We start from the raw sequence: 22248 nt of genomic DNA, 5'->3' as shown, positions 1-22248 counted from the left end.
CAAGTATTCCTTTTAAAGGAATGATCGGCAATAATGATATATTGATAGCAAGAAGCAATCAACATGATTAGTTTGATGTAAAATAATTTAAAAAGTATTGTATTTAATTTTAAAAAAATAAAATATTTTGAATCTGTACACCATAATTTCATCATTATAAATCGTCAACAAATTTAATTTTGAAATAAATTTGGGGAAAGCCGTTCGTTAACTCCTTGTCTAGTTTAATATTTTTTAATGTAATTATTAAATGTTAACGTATCTTCTTCAGAATACTGAGTAGGGCTCTAAAAGAGCATGAACACGTATACAAAGAATGAGTTGTATTAAAATAATTTAATGCGACTGAAAAACATTGAATGCCATCATAACTTGCTATTGAGGCCGCATTATAACGTAACCTTGTTTATAAATCAAACCGTCTTCCCAGCTACTATTATGCAACATCAATAGATCGAGGTCAGTTAATGGAGCATCTTCTTATGATTGAGGTCAGTTCATCGAGGTCAACTGCATTACTGAATGAACCTTTCGATCGAAATTATTACGCGTGAGACAAAATGTGCATTCTTGAATTAACAGGTCGAACTGTATTTTATGTATGTTTGCATCTCTTATGGTAAATGAATTGAAATAAAACTGAGTAAAATGTTATATAAATACTAAACCAAACTTCAAGTTTTTATATGAACTACTTATGCAAGCGGAATGTGTGCGCACGTGGAAGCATTTGCCGGATGCCTCATATGGACACAATAGTGATCGGCCGAAGCCGATCACAAAAAAATCAAAAGATTTTCCCGTTTGACACGCCCCTCTAGATTGTCGGGTATCAATACACGGCTAAAAATAAAAAGTCTAGGGGGGTTCCATTGCCAAGGAGATGAAGACGCCCGGATGATAACGTTGAAAAATTGCGCGAGGTGTCCCGAGTACTTCCGAATGCAGAAAGGATGTCAACATTCTCCATTATAAATCTCCGTAGGAAATCTGATCTCGTTCCTGTGAATTTTCACGAGGGAAAAAGATAATGTGTGAATGAAGTTATTTTAGGAATTCTTCCTTTCATCGATTTTAATTGCACTTCTGTCACAAGTATGTGTATTTTTATTAAAAATCGTTCAAATAAATATATATATATGTATCTTGGTACAGACAATGATAACAATGGTCATAACTGGGCTTGGATGGTCGCTATCAACATCAGTGAAGCTGCTAGGAGAGGAGGTAAAGAGGTTTCTTGTGGTTGAGTCAGAATCAAGTGGACTGGTGATGGTGGTGTGGGTTCTTGCGCTGTAGGTAGTTGAAGTGTGCCAGAATATCACATTTATTATTTGACTTAATGTCACATAAATAAAACATCCTTTTTACAGTGACTATTGTACAGTTACACACTGAACGATCAGTGTACGTTTATAAAGAAATAATAATTATAACTGTGTGCTTCATCTAAATAAAAATGTCTGACAATACAAATAGTTACTACAACGGATAGATTGGAGGTGATGTGTGTTGTTGTGGTCGAGTCATGTGGCATGGAGAAAGTGGCAAGGGTTTCTGTGGTTGATTCAGAGTCATGCCGGGTGGAGGAGGTGGTGTGGGATTTTGTGTGGTTTTGTGCTACAGGTGGTTGAAGTATGCTCAGTTATTAAATTTAACAAGTTGTTGTCCTTTAAAAAAGGACTGCAATACGTGGCCCATTTGCATGTGTTTCCAACGAAAACGTGAAAGCTTTAAAATTATCACAGATTCCACCGACTCTAGCCCCCTGTTTTAACCACTAAATTTGTACGTTGTATTACGTATATATATGTATAGTTGACTTTTAATCTCAGAATTTAAAGGGTTCATACTTCTAAAATAATTATGATCTATATTAATGAAGATTGCATGTATAGTATCAGGCATTCGGCGAATTCTACTTTTTGCGTACACATTACACTTCGCACTACTCTGTAACATGTAACTACGTTATGCAGTGACAGCTATACTATAAATGTGTAAATCAATTTCATATTTTTATGCATCATTCTTGAGATTTAAACCAGGCTAGCTCATGCGCAGGCTGAATTTTCCCCATAGCATCCGGTTTAACCTCGCTTATATATTTTCTGCGTGGACCTCAGGGTCCACGCAATAATTTTAATCGGGAAGTACTCTAGCCTCACCATCTATAAAAGTAAAGTTAAGCTACATGTGTTTTCGGAAAACAACAAAACATTATAAATTATGCTATTTGATGCATGCTGTAGTTTCGGCATAACATTATCTTATTTCATAATACTGACAGTTTATCACATGCCGATCATTTTTTTTAAAAGGAATACTTTGTTTCTGTAATGTTTACCGACAACTTTACAATTACAAATTACAGCGCCTTTGAACTTATATGTGCATATGGCATGGAATCCCGATCCCGATTCAGATAAACCTGTGCTTGCCTGGTTCCCTGAGCAACCCATTACGCACAGGAAACAGGCTAGATCATGCGCAGGCTGAATTTTCCCCATAGCATCCGGTTTAACCTCGCTTATATATTTTCTGCGAGGACCTCAGGGTCCATGCAATAAGTTAAATAAAACATGTTCTTTTTCAGTGCAGATCAGTGTATATTTATATAATATAGAGTACTTCAAAGAATATGCACCTTTCACATTCATACTTTGGAAACTAAGATGTTAAAACAAATGAAATGAAGATGAAAGTATTTAACGTTAATTAATATAGAAGATCTTAAAATCTACTTACACGTGCTGCATCATATAAGTAGATGATGATTGGTGTTTTTACTAGAATGAAGTTGCCATTACATGAAAGACTTATCTCGTCAATATACAAACCCGACTATTGTACAATCACCCTAACCCCAGAATGTCCAATCCTTAAAAATTTTACTGCTGATACCTCTATCATACAACCCATTCCCCTGCCAATCACAATCCCCATCGTCACAAAAAAAATCTCCACGCTCGCAACCCCCCCCCCCCCCCAATTACACCTGATGTACACATAAAACAGAAAATAATGAAGATCCTTTTTGTTCTCACCTTTTATTATTTCAATCCGAAAAGATAAGAAATAGTATCCTCGATCTCGTAAAAATGAAGGGACAGACGGACGGCGGTCGAAAAGTGATCGGAAAAGTTCACTAGAGCTATTAAAGGTGAGCTATTAAACTTCTACGGTGATTATCTTCTAAACAGACAGTAAAGATGACACTTTTAGTAATTACACAAAAGGGGGTTTATTCCTGATCGTGACTCTTCGATTTAACGCTTTTTTGCGATTTTTTCTTTTGATGACTCTGTTACAGGAGTTAAATAGAATTGTGTGTTTCCGTCTGTTGTCGTGCATCATGCATTAATAACTTTGTTTGAAAATAATGTCATATTAGAACTCTGGGTTTTAAAAAAAATCAATGTAGTGAAACTGTGATATTATTTAAAATTATCTCTCTTGGGTCTTGGACGAAGTGCGCGGTTGCCATTGACAACCGTTGTAATTTAAGCTAAATAGTAATCCACTATATTTACCTTGCATTTTGTTCATTACTAATTTTTTTGTTATCTGTTTTGATTCATTAAATATCATATCATAAAATAAATCAGTCATTTTAACATTTGAATAATTAATTGCTGCTGTTCTTTATTGAGTATGAACTAGTATCTCGTGGTAATCCGGGAAAATTAAAGTGGAAAATAAAAACAGCTTGATTTGAATTAGTGCATTTTGCCAGGGCTATCATAATGTCATTCTTAAAACCATTATACTTATGTTTATAAGACTAACAATTTCTTATTTATTTTTTGTAAGTTTTACACCGAAACGACATGCAAGAAACCGACCCGTTAATTTATATAACTAAATAAGTGTCTTTTGTAAAGCAAGAGAGGATTAAAATGATCGTGATAAAGCGTCCCTTCTAAAATGGTTAATACTAGATTTAAACATTGCCGACTTTCATTACCATGGCAATAAAAGTGTTTACATTTCGTGAAAATCTATCCAAATGAATCAAGGGATTGCTGTTAAAAAAAAAACCAACAAAAAACCCCCAAAACTTTTGCTGAATTTTGACTAAACAATTTGTCTGACTTATAAAACATTCATTTCAAAATGCACCATTCCTGTATATCAATTAAAATAAATTACCATGAAGCACGGGTTGTAAACAAAGGAGCCGTTGACTGCATTTTACAAAAGAACTTACGACAAAGTCGTAAATATTTACAGACTCGTAAAATAATCTTTAAAGAACAATATTGACATAAAACCATTTATTTACAAATATTTCAAGTCCCATGATTATATTTTAAGCCAGTAGAATAATTCCGTGATTAGCTGGTTATTAATTGCCATTCATTAGTTTGGTCGTAAGTTATTTTGTTTAACACATCCCTGAATTATAAATGGAACTATCAAGTTTCAATGTTGATTAAACGTTATTGGCTGAACATCAAAACTTTGAAAAAGGCTATGTTTTACTATATAGAATAATAATTAGATCAGGTAATTACACTGGTACTTAGAATTATAAGTAACAGGTTTTTGATGTGGAAGGAGAGGGTAATTAATTGTCTCACAAAGTACCAATTCTCGTAAATCAATAAAGATTCAGAAGACTACCATGAAGCAATCTGAATTTAAATGGTCTCTGCTTACTGAAATATAACGATCAAGAATTAGAATTTCTTCGAAGGTTGTTTATTCTTACTTTATCGAAACAATTGACTGGAAAGCATTTCAAAGAAATGTTGACTGTTGTGTTTTTACTTGAAATGTACTTTCACAGGATTTTGACTATCTTCAAGTTCTCCTTAAAGATAGCGTAAAGACTATCTTTAAACCACCTTAAAGCTGTATGTGCTGCTAAAGGGGGCTTAATGAAAACGTAAAGATAGCTTAATGGTAAATTAAGGTAGCTTAAAGACTATCTTTAAGCCACCTTTAAGGACAACTTTTAGGTCCTTAATGTTTAAACTTCTTTAAGCCACCTTTAAGCCATTAAAAAACAACTTTATTTGATATTGTGCTTAATTTACCAACAAAATGTAGCCTATTAACTTTATGAATTTAATTAGCTGTGATCAATGGTCAAATACATGGATATTCAAAATATTTGCAAAGTATTTATATAATAGTCGTGCGACTGGAAAAAAATACACCTGCTGTGTATATCTTGTATACCATATGTTAGTTCTAGGGTTTTTCTGAGGTTTAACCAACAATAGATTTTAATTAGATAAATGCAAAGAAATACAAGCATGTCTAGACGCACAACGCAGTGATTTTAACAAGTGAATTTGATTATACATGAACATGTACAATAGATAAGTAAATAATGTATATTCTGTCGCAAATTTCAATGATTCTAAGACGGAAGAGGTATTATAAACGGTTTTTCCTCTAAAAAATAAAATGAAAAAAAAATTCAAAACGCCCTAGACGAGAACCCAGGGCCTTCATGTACAACATCTCCTTACTTCCACTGCGCCACAGCGACTTATATCTAAACGGGGGGTTTTATTTCCTATTGATCATTGGCTATTGAATTACTTTTTTCCTTGAAAAGCTTTTGACTTCCATTCAGCTTGTAACAATCAATTAAATTGAATTAAAAAATTACATGCATGCATGTATTTTGAGTAAATTTCGGTACTTGGTCTTCAGTAAAAAAAATATATTTTACCTGATTGGAAACTGTAAGGCTTACTAGTACTTTGTTTGTAAATTTTAAGCGGGTAGATATGCGAGAATATAGAGAATATAGAGAATATATAGAGAATTTCAGGTCGTGTGCTTCCTGATCTAATATTCCGAACCGTTTAACGACAATTGCAATGTATTATAGAACACTTCCTTATATATATATATATATATATATATATATATATATATATATATATATATATATATATATATAAAATAAAAAATCTGTTGAAACGACACAAAACAACATCCAATTCAACAGATAAGGAGGAAGACTACTTAACAAATTTTGAATTTAGAGAGAGCAACTTTTACGGTCTTCCAAAAATACACAAATCAGAACAAATCAAGGAGGCAATAAAAACCCAACGTTCGGAGTACATCCATTGTCCAAATCCAAGTGATATCTTTTTCCGACCAATAGTAGGCGGACCTTCAGCACCAACTCAAAGACTCAGCAGTTTATTAGACACTCTTTTAAAACCATTCCGTAGTGAAGTCAAAAGCTACGTTCAAGATGACCTGGATTTCCTCCGTCATTTACCAGAAAAAATTGAGGAAAACAGCAAATTTGTTACACTGGATGTTATCAATTTATATAGTAACATATCCAATTCTCTGGGACTTGAAGCAATTAAGTATTGGGTAAATAAGAATCCAGAGAAAATAAACAACCGTTTCCTAAAAGATTTTATTTTAGAAGCTGTGGAAATTGTTCTTACGAACATTACTTTCACATTCAATGGTAAACACTTTAGACAAATCAAGGGAACCGCCATGGGGACAAAAATGGCTCCAACATATGCGACGTTAGCCCTAGGATATTTGGAGGAAACGATGTACAAAAAAGTTAACCAGACATTTGAGAAGGACACTGGAAAATATATCTTAACTAACTGGAACAGATACCTCGACGATTGCTTTATAGTCTGGAATTTAGGAGATAACAACCTGAAAACTTTTAAAGAAATATTAAATGAACTTAATCCAGACATTAAATTTACAGCGGAAGAAAGCCTTGACCGTATTTCGTACTTGGATATTCTACTGACTAAACAGGACGAAGTCATCATGACCGATATATTTTACAAACCGACTGATACACATCAGTATTTACATTTTAACTCGTGTCATCCACGGCATACAAAAAGAGCTATACCTTATAATTTAGCAAGAAAGATATGTACCATAGTCAACAGTGAGACTGTAAAAATACAGAGGTTACATCAACTGAAGCAGTTCCTGATGAAACGAAATTATCCAGAAAAAATTATCGATGACGCCATTGAGAAATGTAAAAAATTAGATAGAAAAGATTTACTTAATCCCATTCAACGGAACAAAACTCAATGCATAATCCCATTAGTAACAACATATAACCCGAGAAATCCAAACGTTACTCGTACAGTCAAACATCTTAACGAAGTCTTGAAGACGGATGAAACCTTTTCTAAAATATTTGAAAAACAGAAGTTTATTATCAGTAAAAGACAACCAAAGAATCTAAGAAGAATTCTCACCAAGTCAAATTTCACAGAAAAAACAGATTACAAAGTAACCAAATGCCAAGATCCGCGGTGTGGTACCTGCCCGTATATCAAAACAGGACACAAATTTAACTTTAGTGGAAAAGAGTTCACTATCAACAATAACATGTCATGCCAAACCAGAAACTTAATTTATGTTATCACATGTTCTGGTTGTGGAGAACTTTATATTGGTGAAACAGGAAATGCATTACGGGAACGAATCCGGATACATAAACAACATATTAATTCACCGGAATATCGTAAAATAAAACTCAGTGAACATCTGGACGTATGTGGAAAGAAATCTTTTACTGTTTTCCCTTTTTATAAAATGTGCGAGTGTAATACTTCTGAAACACGAGAAAAAGAAAAACATTTTATAAGAATATATAAACCTAAATTGAACAGTTTATTATAACATCCGTGTACCATTTCAATGTTTGTGTTAAATTACATTGTTTTTATTTCATTGATATGTGTTATGCTTAAAAATACGCCAAAATTGTGACGTCAACACCAGAGACTTTGCTAACGTTATTATGACGTCACAATAACGGCGTTACCTTGGTTAGTTGTAAAACATCTGAAGATGAAAATGAAAGCGCTTATGTTTTACTCGGACTTTGTGTTTTTATTCATTTAAGTTTTCTATATCTTATCCGACCACTGTGAATTTTTTCTGGATTTACCTATATATATATATATATATATATATATATATATATATATATATATATATATATATATATATAATAAAAGAAAAAAAGCAACACTAACTGCAAAACATAAGCGCTTTCATTGTTAAAAATCTTAATCTGAAAATTTTTAACAATGAAAGCGCTTATGTTTTGCAGTTAGTGTTGCTTTTTTTCTTTTATTATATTTTTACCGGACACTGAGAAAATACTTTTGTGATTTGGATATATATATATATATATATATATATATATATATATATATATATATATATATATATATATATATATATATATATAATTTATTGCGCAAAAGCCACGAAGAAAGAAATCAATATCAGTTACCAGTTATAAGATAATACGCTGTGGGCATTTACTAAATCGTCAGCAAAGCAAAGAAAACAGTTTTTTAAAACTGTTCTCATTTTTTAGAACGCGCAAAGAATGGTTGGCTCTCTGGTTAGTAAATCTTGGAATGTCGTGACATTTACAACAGTATTGTTTTGTTTGGTATCATTATTCGAAAGATCGACAGCTGCCGTTGTTCATGGTGAGAGGTATCGTGGTCCCTTTGTGCGGGTAGTGGGGATGATTGGACAACAACAGTGTGTCCGGGAATGTAGACACAGACCCAAGCTATGTCGAGGAGTCAACTATCAGAAACAGGAACTACTGTGTGATCTCGTGTCGGTCATTAAGGAAACGGAATCAAAATCTGAGTATGTTAGAATTGAACACGAACAGGTACATGCAATCAATTCTCTCTCTCTCTCTCTCTCTCTCTCTCTCTCTCTCTCTCTCTCTTTGAATCTTCTATTCAAAGTGTCTTTTACACATTAAACAAACCTGAGTTTTATACATTTTTTGCTAAATTAAGCGGAAAAAGGTTGACTTTATCCCTTATATTTATGTCTAAGATTTAGTTTAGGAAATGGGAATTACTGTAATTATACAATTTCTAGTTCATGTCATTACCATAATGTAAGTTTATATGCTTTGACTAGTCGATTCCGATATTTTAAATGTTATAAATTATTAATGTTTCATATGCTGATTGAAGAACACACAATACAATGGCGGACGCAAGAAGGGGAACGCATGCACTTAGCGAACTTCTTTACACAAGACACGTTCAGTGGTGTAATGTACATAAGAATGCCGATTTGGGGTTTTTTTGCGGAAAAACTACGATAGCAAAACTTAATTATTTTTTAACCATATGTCATTTAAACCAATTCTAGTTTATTTACGAAGTTTCAAGAAAATCGACCGCCTGGTTCTTTTTAGAGACCATCTCAAAGTAGAGGTACATTTACTTTGGGAATATATATGAAACTCATTTTCAGAAGAAGAATGAGCCATAAGAGCAAGAGTTCGAGAGCGTTCGGACATCTTTTCGATAGATTTAGCGTACCTGATTATCTGAACAAAGCCCCTCTCTTACCTTTCCCCCCAAAACTCATCCATCCTTATTTCTTGTAGACTGACCACGTTCCAGATGAATGCCTGTCATGCTCCACTGACGATCTGTGTGTGACGCTCTCCAGTAAGAAAGTCCACTGTAGTAGTCTAATTAGTTTTATACCATTACATTATATTTATATCACAATTATGTAGCCGTTTTAAGTTATTCAATGTATAATGAAGGGATATTGACCAATTTTGATTCATTTAGAACTAGTTAAACAGGAATTGCTAAATAACAGGATCGAAAAAACCAAATTCACATGACTGACAACATAAAAGTAGTCGCTCATTTTGCACCTTAAATTTGTAGAATGATCTCCTCTCTATGAAAAAAAAATTAAATTCGTCAAAATACATGCGGTATATGATTCATTTTATTCCATATTTTGATAAAGAGATAGTTTATGCATGTATTAACCAAGTAAATTTTACGAATTTAAAGATACTGTTTACAATATCTTAATAAAAGATACGTTCCCCATAGACTTCAATGCAAAATTCAAGGTGCAATTAGTTCGACCGCAATCAATAACATATTCATAAGGATTTCATGATTAAGAATATAGGACCTTTCGTTTTATTGTATTTAAATCGAATACCTTAATACATTTATGTTCAATACAAAACTAAAAGATTTTAGTCGAGTACTTGGTAATTGTACCAATTCATATAGGAGACAGAGTTTTTTGTATACAATTCACTGTAGGCAGGGGAGGTGTGTCTTCGGAACTCTGTAACTAAAATTTCATTTGTTCAATTCAGCGGAAATATACTAGCGGAAAAAAGAAAGTGTGCATTATAAAATCACTGTACATTAACTGTACCGATTGAATCGAATATTCTTAAAAAATTTTCATAGAATATTTCCAAAATGTTTTTCCTAATGCTTATGTAAACAAAAATTTACCATGTTAGGTATGCATACTCATTTTCTTAGAAATCACTCAAGTTATACTCATTAAAAATTTTTTCAACAATCTTTTTAAATTTTTCTTTCACAAACTAATTTTAATTTACTGCCTTGAGTTTTTCTGATCGGCTTCGGCCGAACACTGTTGTGTCTATATGAGGCATCCAGCAAATGCTTCCACGTGCGCACACATTCCGCTTGCATAAGTAGTTCTTGTAAAAACTTGAAGATTTGGTTTAATATTTATATAACATTTTACTCAGATTTATTTCAATTCATTTACCTTTAGAAATGCAAAACATTAAATACAGTTCGACCTGTTAATTCAAGAATGCACATTTTGTCTCACGCGTAAGAATATCTATCGAAAGATTCATTCAGTTATGCAGTTGACCTCGATGAACTGACTTCGATCATAAGAAGATGCTCCATTAACTGACCTCGATCTACTGATGTTGCATAATAGTAGCTAGGAAGACGGCTTGATTTATAAACAAGGTTACGTTATAATGCGACCTCAATAGCAAGTTATGATGACATTCAATTTTTTTCAGTCGCATTAAATTATTTTTATTACCACTCTTTCTTTGTTTATGTGTTAATGCTCTTTGAAGAGCCCTACTCAGTATTCTGAAGAAAAAAAAGAAGATACATTAACTTTTAATAATTACGTTAAAAACATAAAACTAGACAAGGAGTTTACGAACGGCTTTCCCCAAATTTATTTCAAATTTAAATTTGTTGACGGTTTATAATGATGAAATTATGGTGTACAGATTCAAAATATTCTATATTTTGTAAAAATACAGTACTTCTTTAATTATTTTACATCAAACTGATCATGTTGATTACTTCTAGCTATCTATATCAAGTATTTGACCATGGGTGCTGGATAACATCCATCCTAATCTACACCAAGGTGTCCTTCATTGCGTCAAAGGTATGCAAAATTAGTCCAAAATCCTTTATGTTTCCAGAAATGGACATGCTCCCCCAAACTTGTCAAATATTCCAAGTGTTTGTTAATACTGATGGCCTCCTCGTTATATCCAACCGGTGATTTCCGAGGGTCGCGGCGCAACAGTTAACAAATGAAGATCACGGATTTTACACCATATCCATGTATCAAATAGTTCGCAAATGAAAAAATATCTTGTACAATGACCTGTGCTGGTCAAGTTGTCGCATCGTTACCCCCTACAACAACAAGAACAAATAAAGAAGGAACTGTCGAAAACGCGCTCAATCTGGACGAGTAAGCAAGTCCGTAAATAGACAAACCGCTTGGCCCCGAAAACACACACTCATTTTTTTTTTCATCGAGACCCAAGTTTTTATACACAGGGTTTTGTAAAATAAATCGTTCCAATTGTTTTGCACGCTGACGTTCGATCCGCCATTTTGACTGTTTACAAATTATCAGTACATACCCCGGGCGCTGATGGTAAAAACTTACACTGCACACCTATTTTAACACTTACTTTAACTAAATAACAACATTCCAAAGCAAATCCTCCCGCGTCCAATACTTCTCAAACTATCGGAAACCACATGGCCGGGAATTTAACTTTACAAAGCGATCAATATCTTAGGTTACGAAAACACGTCCTTCTCACACTTCAGTAAAAACAAAAGTGATCGAAATACTCTCATTTCATTGGCTAATAACAAGTTACAAGCACAGGCATTTATTAATAGGTACAGGATGGACAAATTAGCTAAAATAACCATTAAAAAACGGAACTTAAATTAGAATTTCTAAAAATAGAACTAGAGTCATGACATAAAACATATTATTTGGCAATAATATTTCATGGTTTTTCTTTGTTCGATTGTTTTCAAATGATGTTTAATGGATTGGAAAATCTGATATTTCTGTTTGTATTTACATGTATCATTTACTGTGTTTATTTGTTGAGTAGGTCTTAAATGGGCTTCCCTATTTAACGGTATATAAAAAGCAATATCGCGTAATATCGACGTTTTATCTGTTAATAACGACTTTGAAAAGTCGTAATAACAACTTTTTATCTCGTAATAACGACTTTTTATCACGTAATAATGACGTAAATTGTGTTGGTTTTGAACATTTTCTTCCCATCGAAATTAACTTTATAGAATGATTTTATGTTTTCTTTCCAAACTTAGTTGACTTTTGGTGAAGCGCGATTTGTTAGTTACCTGTGAATATGTAAGTGTAGTATAACATATTTTAACCGGCTGCATTTGTTATGCTTATAAACAAACATGATGAGGAAAAGATATGCTAGTTATGTTTTATCAGAAAATATAATGATCTTTTGGAACATCAGTGCGAGAAAAAGGCAATCGAAAAAAATCTGCGCTGGCAGTGTTCCTTTTCGTTCTCTGGATACAGCTCTTTTCAATTCTTTTCCAATAGACATCCTAACTGTTTATCAATATTGCTGACACTACAGGTTCTTATTGGGTCACAAGATCACTTTCCTCTCATAATCTCTGCCTGCTCGCTTATCTTTGAAACGGACACTTGCTAGGATCATTTCTAGAATTCCTGAACTGAATCGTCATTTTTTGAAACCGGTAGAAAGTCTTTAATATCTACCTTGGTCTTGTTCCAATGCTCATATCAATGTTTTTTCAGAACACGTGAGATGGTTATCCACATGTTGTTTTTGTCATCTTCCCGGCTGCAACAGCGTTGAAAGCAAGCTCTGAGTAGTACAAGACGAAATTGGGTTGTCCTTATTTTACAGTATTTGATTTGTCAAAAGATGTGGCATGTTACCTTTGGCATGAAGCGGAGGGAGATTTAACAGCAAATGCATTTGCCTCATGTGTAAATGGTTATGTACATGTAGATAATCTTGATGAGAGAATCGAAGAAGTCACCGTGTACAGTGATGGATGCACTTATCAAAATAGAATGCTGTGCTAGCTAAAGCCTTATTAAAAGTATCACATGACAACATAATTCGTATTGTTCCGAAGATTTTGGAAAAAGGACAAATTGAGATGTACAGTGTTCAAAGTATAATTGAGAGGAAACTCCACACCGAACCGATCTATAATCCACAAAATTATCGATTCGATCTGGAACAAAGCTGGCGAACCAACCGTTACGATCTTAGGGTTATTCCTGTAAAAAATGGCTATTTGTTTCCTCCCAAACAAATTTACAGAACATATTTCATACCAAACACTTCTGTTTTGTAAATTTTGTAAACCTGTATTGAATTTCAGCAAACCACAAAAGTGCCTTTCAAAACCATGATATGACAGTCTTAATGTGAGATTTGAAATCTTTAACCAACAAAACAATGTCATTGAATAAAACAGAATCACAAAACCAAACAACTTAAAATTAACAATACACCTTTGATTACCAAAAAGAATAGACCAACATAAAAATATAAAAATTCAAATACGGTTCATACTAATTGAATCTCAGTGAATGAAAAATCTACTTACCAGCGTTCTGTCCTATTTTCACAGTTCCATCCTGCAAAGTCGCAAACTTCAACAAAATGAATTCATTTCTTGTCTAATAGTCTGCAAGTGCTTCTCATTTACTGACATAGTCGTCTTGAATGAAGAATAAGGGCAAAACCAGATCCCACCATTGGCATATCTTCGCACCAACAATTCTTCAAGAACAAACACCGTCAGTGGTGATGGTCCCCGCCAAAACAATAATCAATTCCAATTAGATCCATGTCCAATATAACAGATAAACAACTCTAAAATCCAAAGGTTTGTACATTGCATTTAAACCAAGACAAAATCAAGTTAAAATGTATATATAAGGAAATAAATCCAAAGTAAAAAGAACTCATCAGTATACAGTAAAACACGCTTATAGGGAAGTGCCAGGGACGGCGATTTTACCAATCAGTGTGTGATTGAAATCCATCATATTAAAAAGTAACTGATTATTGTCATTTCTGCTAACTTCAGACTTACAATTTTGATTAAAAAAAAAAGATGAAGTACAGTGATATTCATTTATCAGAGGTCAATTTATATGTTAAAATAAACTTTAAAAAAAGTTATGACTGTTTTTCATCATTATCCAAAAAATGATGGATTTCAGTTATTACTTTAATTCAGTTTTTTAACTAGAAATCATCATCTTTATATAAATCTGTAAGTCTGGGCGCACTGAATTATCTTATTTGTTTTACTGGGCGCACTGAATTATCTTATTTGTTTACTGGGCGCACTAATTTACTTGGGTTTCAACTGTAATTAAGGTGTTAAAAAATAATTGATTTATTAGGCTTTTGAAGCGATCTGGTAGTTTTTTTTTATCTGGGTCAGAGTTCGACTCCTTTCTTTATTTCTGATTACATTGAAATTAATGTTAAAACGGGCTTGGCCCCGGTGATAAAAAGAAATCGTAAAATCCAGCCACATTTTAATGTCAAATATTTTCTCACCAACTTAACAGTTTCATTCGGTAATATCTCGACGAGATATAAGGCCACCTAATTTTTCGGATTTCGTAGGTCATCGCTTTTTGTGAATAAGTGTCTCACTTGAATACTGGGGAAAAAAAACACATACTAGGTGAAGCGTCACCGTCTATGATATTGATCAACCAGATATATTTCTGCAGTCGGTCAGTAACTAACCTAATAAGTAATAAATGTTAGCTACTTACTTAGTTTTCTGAACATAAATATGAATGTGACACATGCAATTCACTAAATACATAACGGTAAACCTCAGTTAAATACAATGTTAAATCCATTTGAGAAACTGATGCTCTATACCTTTTAATGTAGCTGTATTACTGATCTAAAAGAAACTGTATTGCTGCATCAGTGATCTCTATGTATTATGTATGCTTTATTGACGCATTTCTTTAATTGCCTTTAACTCACCGATATGGTTGACCGACTATAACTATTGCAAGTAACGTTGTTCTTTTATGTTTTCAAATTAATTATCAAATATTTTTTATGGTTATAATGCTTTTTATTGCTCATTAGTCAAAACATCCTGACTGTTAAATATATACTCCATTTAAATTCTAACGGGTCCCGATTTTAAAGGAGTTTTATTTCTCCTGAAATTTTCTCCTACAGTACAATGCTAATCTTCAGATATCCGTGGTTTATATACAGTTTTCTTGTGCCGTGTTATGGAAGCCTAAAGCCGGGCTTCTCTCAACTTCAGCGAGGACACAGACTGGACAGGAAACTGATCCAGTCATTCACAGAACTCAGTTTCCTGGACTGTGTGATAGAATGTCTAGTAACACCACGGTGTAAATCTGTCAACTATTTCAAAGGGGCTAATTACTGTGAACTCAATTACGAAAATAAGACGACAGCGGAGACAATGTACATGGACAATGCTGGATGGGTGTACAGTGAAAAGGAGCACTGGCCTAAGGTAAACATTTTAGAGTTGTGATTTACCAACAGTTAGAATATTTTATTTATTAATAAACAGACAGTCTGGGTAAATGGTCTCATCAAATTATGTTTATTTAAATTTATTCTTCCCCAACATGATAACTTCCTTGTACCTAGTGAACATTCGTTCCATATATTTAAAAGGCATAGTTGTAGCGATTTGTAAAGATTCTACATTAAAATCATTAAACCTTAACCAGTTATTTAACTAAAAATAATTGACAACCAAGCAAAATTAAACAAATTAATGACTTTTTTAATTTAAATTCTTTAATGTAATTACCAAAGATAAAGAAACGTTTTTCTGCTATGTCCAAAAGTTTTCACATAATGATTATCTCTGCCATGAAAAACATTATTCAGTAAAAAAAAGATATTGTTTAAAACCACTTTAAATCGAAAAAAAAATACTTGATATGATGAAAATAAGTAGTAGAACAATTTCTTTATTCTGATATTACTAAAATATTCTATCATTTTAAAAATGATAATTGCATAAACTAAATTCTCTGAGAATTTCATACTTAAAGGGCAGTAAATGTCACTTAGACAAGAGATATTTTATATTATTATACTTTCATGCTAAATACTGAAATCTGATTGGTTTAGGCGCAGTTGATAATCTGTTCTATAACCCTTAGCAATAGCAACACACCTAGCAACGGGTAACACAACAAATTGTTACATGCGTGTACGGTCCGCCGTAGAATTCTCGTCATTTCTATATAAAAGCAGTAACACATTCTCTTAAATAAAGACATTCAGTGTAACAAAAAAAATAGTGCCTGTTTGGGTTGACTGGTTTCCTTAGGGTGTCAATTTCAACGGTTACCCTCCCAAACAGGCACTATTTATATAATATAACCGTTATAATATAAAGATAGAATTATTTATTGTGTACAGGTCACATACCATAATACTTATACAAGGTGGCTGTTTGATTACATCGGTGTTACACATGAATTTTTTTTTCAGGCCGTAAACAGCATTCATCAACTCGTTATAAAACTGATACTGTTATTTAACGTGCTCCTGTAACGGTCATAGTGGCTGCTAGTCTAAATGGGCTTAACAGAATGAGAACAGCCGTCAAAAAACTTTTTTCCAGAAAAGAGATATATTTCAAAAAAATTGTTCTTATTTCACAAGGATCACTTTTTTACGTTATGATTACGTGGACTTAAACTTTGAGGGCTGAGCAATTTTTATAAATGTTATCAATAGTGATAGGGAAATTCAGACCGCGGGCGCATCTACTGACATCGACGATCCTACAAGAAATGACACGTGTTAGAAAAACATTTATCAAGTACAATCACTCTAAAACCTATGAAACACTGTAACATACACATTCTAAAACAAAAGCAAGTAGGATGGCACCTTTAGATTGCAATCAGACCTTTAATATGTTTAAATATTACAATAAGCTAATTATTACATATTATATATTACGTTAATGAATATCATTTATTGTAGGGTCTTGCTGGAGCTTGTTCAAACTCGAACTGTCAACTCAACGAGACATGTAAACACAAAAGATATTCTGAGGATAAATTCTTTGAATGTGTTTTGTCCGGTAATATCACCAATTTTCTCTTTTTAACGTACACATTAATATTTATATGAGTAGCATAAAAACTTAATATATGTCATTTTTTTTTTAAAAAAACGTAGTTTATCTTTAGCTGAATATTAGAATAACATGAACAAACAACATTTCTTCAATATAAATGGGTACATGTATATTAAACATGTATATATAAAAACGGGACTTATGGATAACATTGTCGTAAATTCTTTTAAGTCCTCTCATAATCTATCCTTTAATATTCCTAGCGTCGATATGTAATCAAGCAGCATATGGAATACGATTATACTTTTGATCTTCGTTAGGTATACGTTTTTACCAAGGATATTGATTTGATTTATCTATAGTTAACACTTACTGGTTTTAAAACGTGTCTTTATCATAAGACTGTGGAATACCCGATCAAAAAAGAATAAACCTGAATACAACACGACGTGAGGACGCCATTGGTATACACAGGAGGATACACGCCTCGTGTACTGACGGATACTCCGAGTCTGGTTCAGGACGGCTGAACTGTCAATCAAACGGAGAGTAGAAATACGACATTGTTTGTGAAGGTGAGGGGTTAAATGGTTAATTGGGTTTTTTCAACGTAGCTCATTACACCAAGGATTATACATTTTTAAGACACTATTTCACAATATGTTGATTTAAACTATTTTGTTAAGGTTTTTGTAACAATCAAACTGATTGAATAACGTCACAGCTCAACGGATAAAGAATCGGACTAGTGAACCGCTTAATTCACAAGTTTCTGAGGCTTTTGATCATATTTTGTGAATAATTTGTCGAAAATTACATATTAATATTTATCATGTTGTCTTTTGCTATTAATTACTTTTCCGCTGAATTAAATAAAATTGCAAGGAGTACTGAGGCACCTTAAATAACGCATTTAAAAATGAAATTTTTTTTTTCAAAATACGCAATTACTGAACCATATTCACAGCGCCAGCAAAAACAAACAGTATAGCGACAAGAAATAAATTTTTAATGAAGCATGAAGTTTACAAAAAGTTTTTTTTAAAGAAATCGATTAAAAATATTAACGGTGAATGGCTACTTCAACATAAATAAAATTAAGCACAGAAAATAGCACAGTAAGGTATGTATTGAATTTTTCAAACGATAAATTTTTTTATATACCACAAAATAATATTCCGCGCAAGGACGGGAAATAACAATATATAGAAGGCAATGTCCATAGTCCAGTCTGATAGTGATTATCGCGTTAACAAAATATGCAGGTTTCAATTGCGTGGAGCGTCGTGCCCAATGTTGCATATCCGAAAATGACACGACTTGACGATCCAGGATACATGTCTGTCCATAGTAAGGTGTTGATCGAAAATGATACCTAGGTTTTTACTACATTTTAACCGATATTATCACCCAGTTTGAGGTGGTATATACATATTTACGGATTTATTTTCATAACGGGAAATTTTATATCACCTGATCTGAAAATCAGTGGCCCAACGAGAACACTATGTGTGAATACCTCATAATAGGCCGTTATATCACTGGTATAATGGATGATTACGATTTACCATTCTACTTGAAATTAGAGAGAAATTCAAAAACCTATGTTAAATTTAGTATAATTTTCGAGTGGAGGGAGTGAACAGTCTTATTTTGTAAAACAATATACAGACGCATACTTAGGGATGCGTCATCTACACATTGAAAAGCACATTCTAATTAACAGTCAAGTAAACGGCATTTTTTATCAAATTATTTACAATGTATACATGTATATTGTAATTTTTTTTTTACATGTATTAATATTAACACTACAACGTGCTTATCAGTTACAGTTCCATTGGAACTTGCATTTGGTAAACCTGCTGAACAATCGTCAACGTATTCAACACATGGGGCCGAGTTTGCAGTAGATGGTAACAGAGGTACAGACCTTATCCTAGACAACTGTGCACACACAGGTGATGGCGACACCAATCCGTGGTGGATGGTGGATCTGCAGGCTGTGTATTCCATCAAGTCTGTCAGAATACTCAACAGAGGAATGGATGAGTACGGAACGGGTAGGCGTACAGAGGGGTTGACATTGCAAAATTGAAATATCTTGGGTGTAGACATTTCTTTTGTTTTAATGTTATCTTCATTTAATATGTTGTGATATCAAATAAAGGTTATAAAGAAATGATCGCAATTGTTTTCGTTTTGAAGAAGTTCATATTTTATATAAGTAATGTATAAATGTAATTTTTATTTTAAAATAATGCAGTTCTCTTCATTAGTTTTCTTTTTTCAATTCTTTCATTGACATCTATTATTTGACTAATTTAAGATGTGTCATTCCGGCTGCGAGATGTTACCGTCACTGTAGGGCTGACAGAATCTGATGTCAACACTCCCTGTGGTTTCTTTGCTGGTCCCGGTACTCTGTCACAGCTGGTCGTCATCGACTGTCCGACGTCACCACAGGGGAGATTCGTAAAGATCTCCAAGACAACTCAGTATCTCACTCTTTGTGAAGTTGACGTGTTTGGATTCTCCCTTTAATCCTTATCATAGCACAAGTCATAGATTTAGGATAACGTTTACTCAGAATTTGAATTTTTAAAAATTAAATATTTTCTGTCAAAGTTCAGTACTGTAGACATTAAAAATATTATGGTGTTTTTATTTTAACTATGTTCACAGTTTGACAATTTTCCGTGAACATTAAGCCACCGTGAATATTCACTATGTATTTGCAATCTCCGTGTATGCCGCCATTACATATGTTTGTAATAGATGTGTGCATGAGTGGGGCCTAAATAACCACTTCCCTATCGTAATTATAGCACCTTTTAAAACGGAAGCATAAATATTATGTATGATTATTAATGTTAATTAAATAACTAATTATAACGGAACATTCGAAACTATCGAAACCATTGTTGTGAAGACGTGTGCTAATTGTCACTTGTTATTTCGGACATCTCCAAAGATTCCCTTACACCCTGCGGGCGGTGCCGGGCATCTCATCAAAAGACAACTCGCCGAATGCGACAAGTCATCGAAAGTCAACTAATCGAAAGTAAAACTCACGGTCTTCAGAACTACATGGAATATTTTGAAAGATGTTTCATCGGCAGATACAAGAGTAGTATTAAAAGCGGCAAAGTGTCTTTGAAAGGAAGGAACCTCGCTATTCCATCGAATGCTTGTCAATATATGAGCGTGTCTTGGCACATGACCCTTTCTTGAGGGTTTGCATAGACGGTTTTCGTGTGTCGTCATACCCCGATATTTATAAGTTCCTCACATCGCTGAAAGGTGAACAAGCACGAACCGAACGGTGCCCTATTCCGAAGCGAGGAACCTGATGGGCTCCGAAAAAAAGAAATTGCAAAAAAACAAAAAGATTTACTCGATCGTTTCAACTTTCAAGAACGAGTCGCGAAAGGCAATTATTTACCATACCTTGAAGGGCTAGCACACAATATAAGGTATTAATGTAAATGTTTATCAGTGCAAATATAATTAAAATTTTTGATACCTATTAGTTATTATGTTTTACTTTTCACTTTTAGTGTCTACTTTTTCACTTTTAATTTTTACTTTCCATAAGTTTCGATGAGTATCGATGTATTGTTATGTAAATTTATTTTTATCGAGCACGGTCTCCAAAATAAATGTAAGCGATAAACGTATCTAGTGATTTTGCTGCAATAAGAAAACAAGATAATGCAGTTGGTTGTGTTGAGCATTTTAGATAGCACGTGTTGTGGATTTGTTTGTTAACAATCATACCATAGGTAATCTTGTTTCAAACGGGAATTGATATAAATAAAAGTATAATTTATCATTATAATTGGGGACACACTGTTATTCAAATTATGAACCTGTGAAAATATTTCAAAGACTGTTTTAAGCAGAAAGAAAATATTTTTTTTGTTAACTCTGAAATTTCTTCCATTTTTGTATCCATGATGAGTTATTGTATTATTTAAACAGTAAAATGCTTTCTTTGGTGATTCATTCGGGATATGAAGGTAGCGACATTGCAGGAAAAATACATAACCCGCAGTTATGTAAATTTTTCCTGCAATGATCGCTACCTTCATAACCCGCATGAATCATCAAAGAAAGCATTTTATTGTTTATATTAACATCTTTCTTTAACTAATTAATAAACTGATTATGAAAAGTTAGTAAAATTCACTAAATTACTGTTAATGTACAAAAGTACGTTAGCTAAAAGAAACAGCCAAATCGTCTCCTGTGAGTCTGGCATCGTCATGATGATTTCGTGCAGTCCGAGATTTTATTAAGGTCGCTATAGATTCAGACCAATCGATAAACAGGGCGTGTCAATTTCAGTCCTGTCACTTTCAGCCGCTGTAGATTCGACCAATCGATAAACAGGGCGTGTAGATTTCAGTCTGGCTGTTTCTATAGAGCTATGAATTAACTATAAGTTTCCGTAAGAAATAGAAGAAATTATGCTCGGTAGATGTAAATATAAAAGCATCACTACATATTTTATAAGGAAATATATTGATTTTTGTTTTTAAAGTAGCACAAATCATAATTAATTTACTTTTTCATTCTAGTATTATTTGATATACGACTATTAGTAGAGAACTGGCCCTAGAGAAATTCAAATTATTGATATCATATATATTCTATATAAAAGAAAATATCAGCTCGACGCCTTTGTGGCCGTTCCGGCCTTTGATTTACACTATAAAACAAGCCCCGTCCTCTTCTCCGAACAAGGAAAACGAGGTTCCGGTTGAACAACATTTGCCAAGCAATTCCCGGCACGACATGGCTGATTTGAAGATGTCGATTTTTTTACTGAAAAAAGAAGTTTTGTAATTTTGTCACTTCAGAGACGAACGGTGAGAAATTTTAATTATTACACCATATTAAAAAGTCTTGCAGACAGAACATTTTCTCTCGCTCCCAGACGTCGTTACAGAAGTCGTAT

The 22248-nt window shown here is 33.2% G+C and overlaps 2 pseudogenes; one reads left to right on the top strand and one right to left on the bottom strand.

Annotated features, from left to right (window-relative positions):
• The window catches only part of LOC128174709 (uncharacterized), a 115746-nt pseudogene that overhangs the window by 50622 nt on the left and 42876 nt on the right, over positions 1-22248 (bottom strand).
• On the top strand, positions 1168-19909 carry LOC128172688 (uncharacterized; annotated as a pseudogene).

The sequence above is a fragment of the Crassostrea angulata genome, chromosome 2 (genome assembly GCF_025612915.1).
Source record: "Crassostrea angulata isolate pt1a10 chromosome 2, ASM2561291v2, whole genome shotgun sequence".
NCBI classification, from domain to species: Eukaryota; Metazoa; Mollusca; class Bivalvia; order Ostreida; family Ostreidae; genus Magallana; species Magallana angulata.
This window is presented reverse-complemented; position numbering and strand designations above follow the sequence as displayed.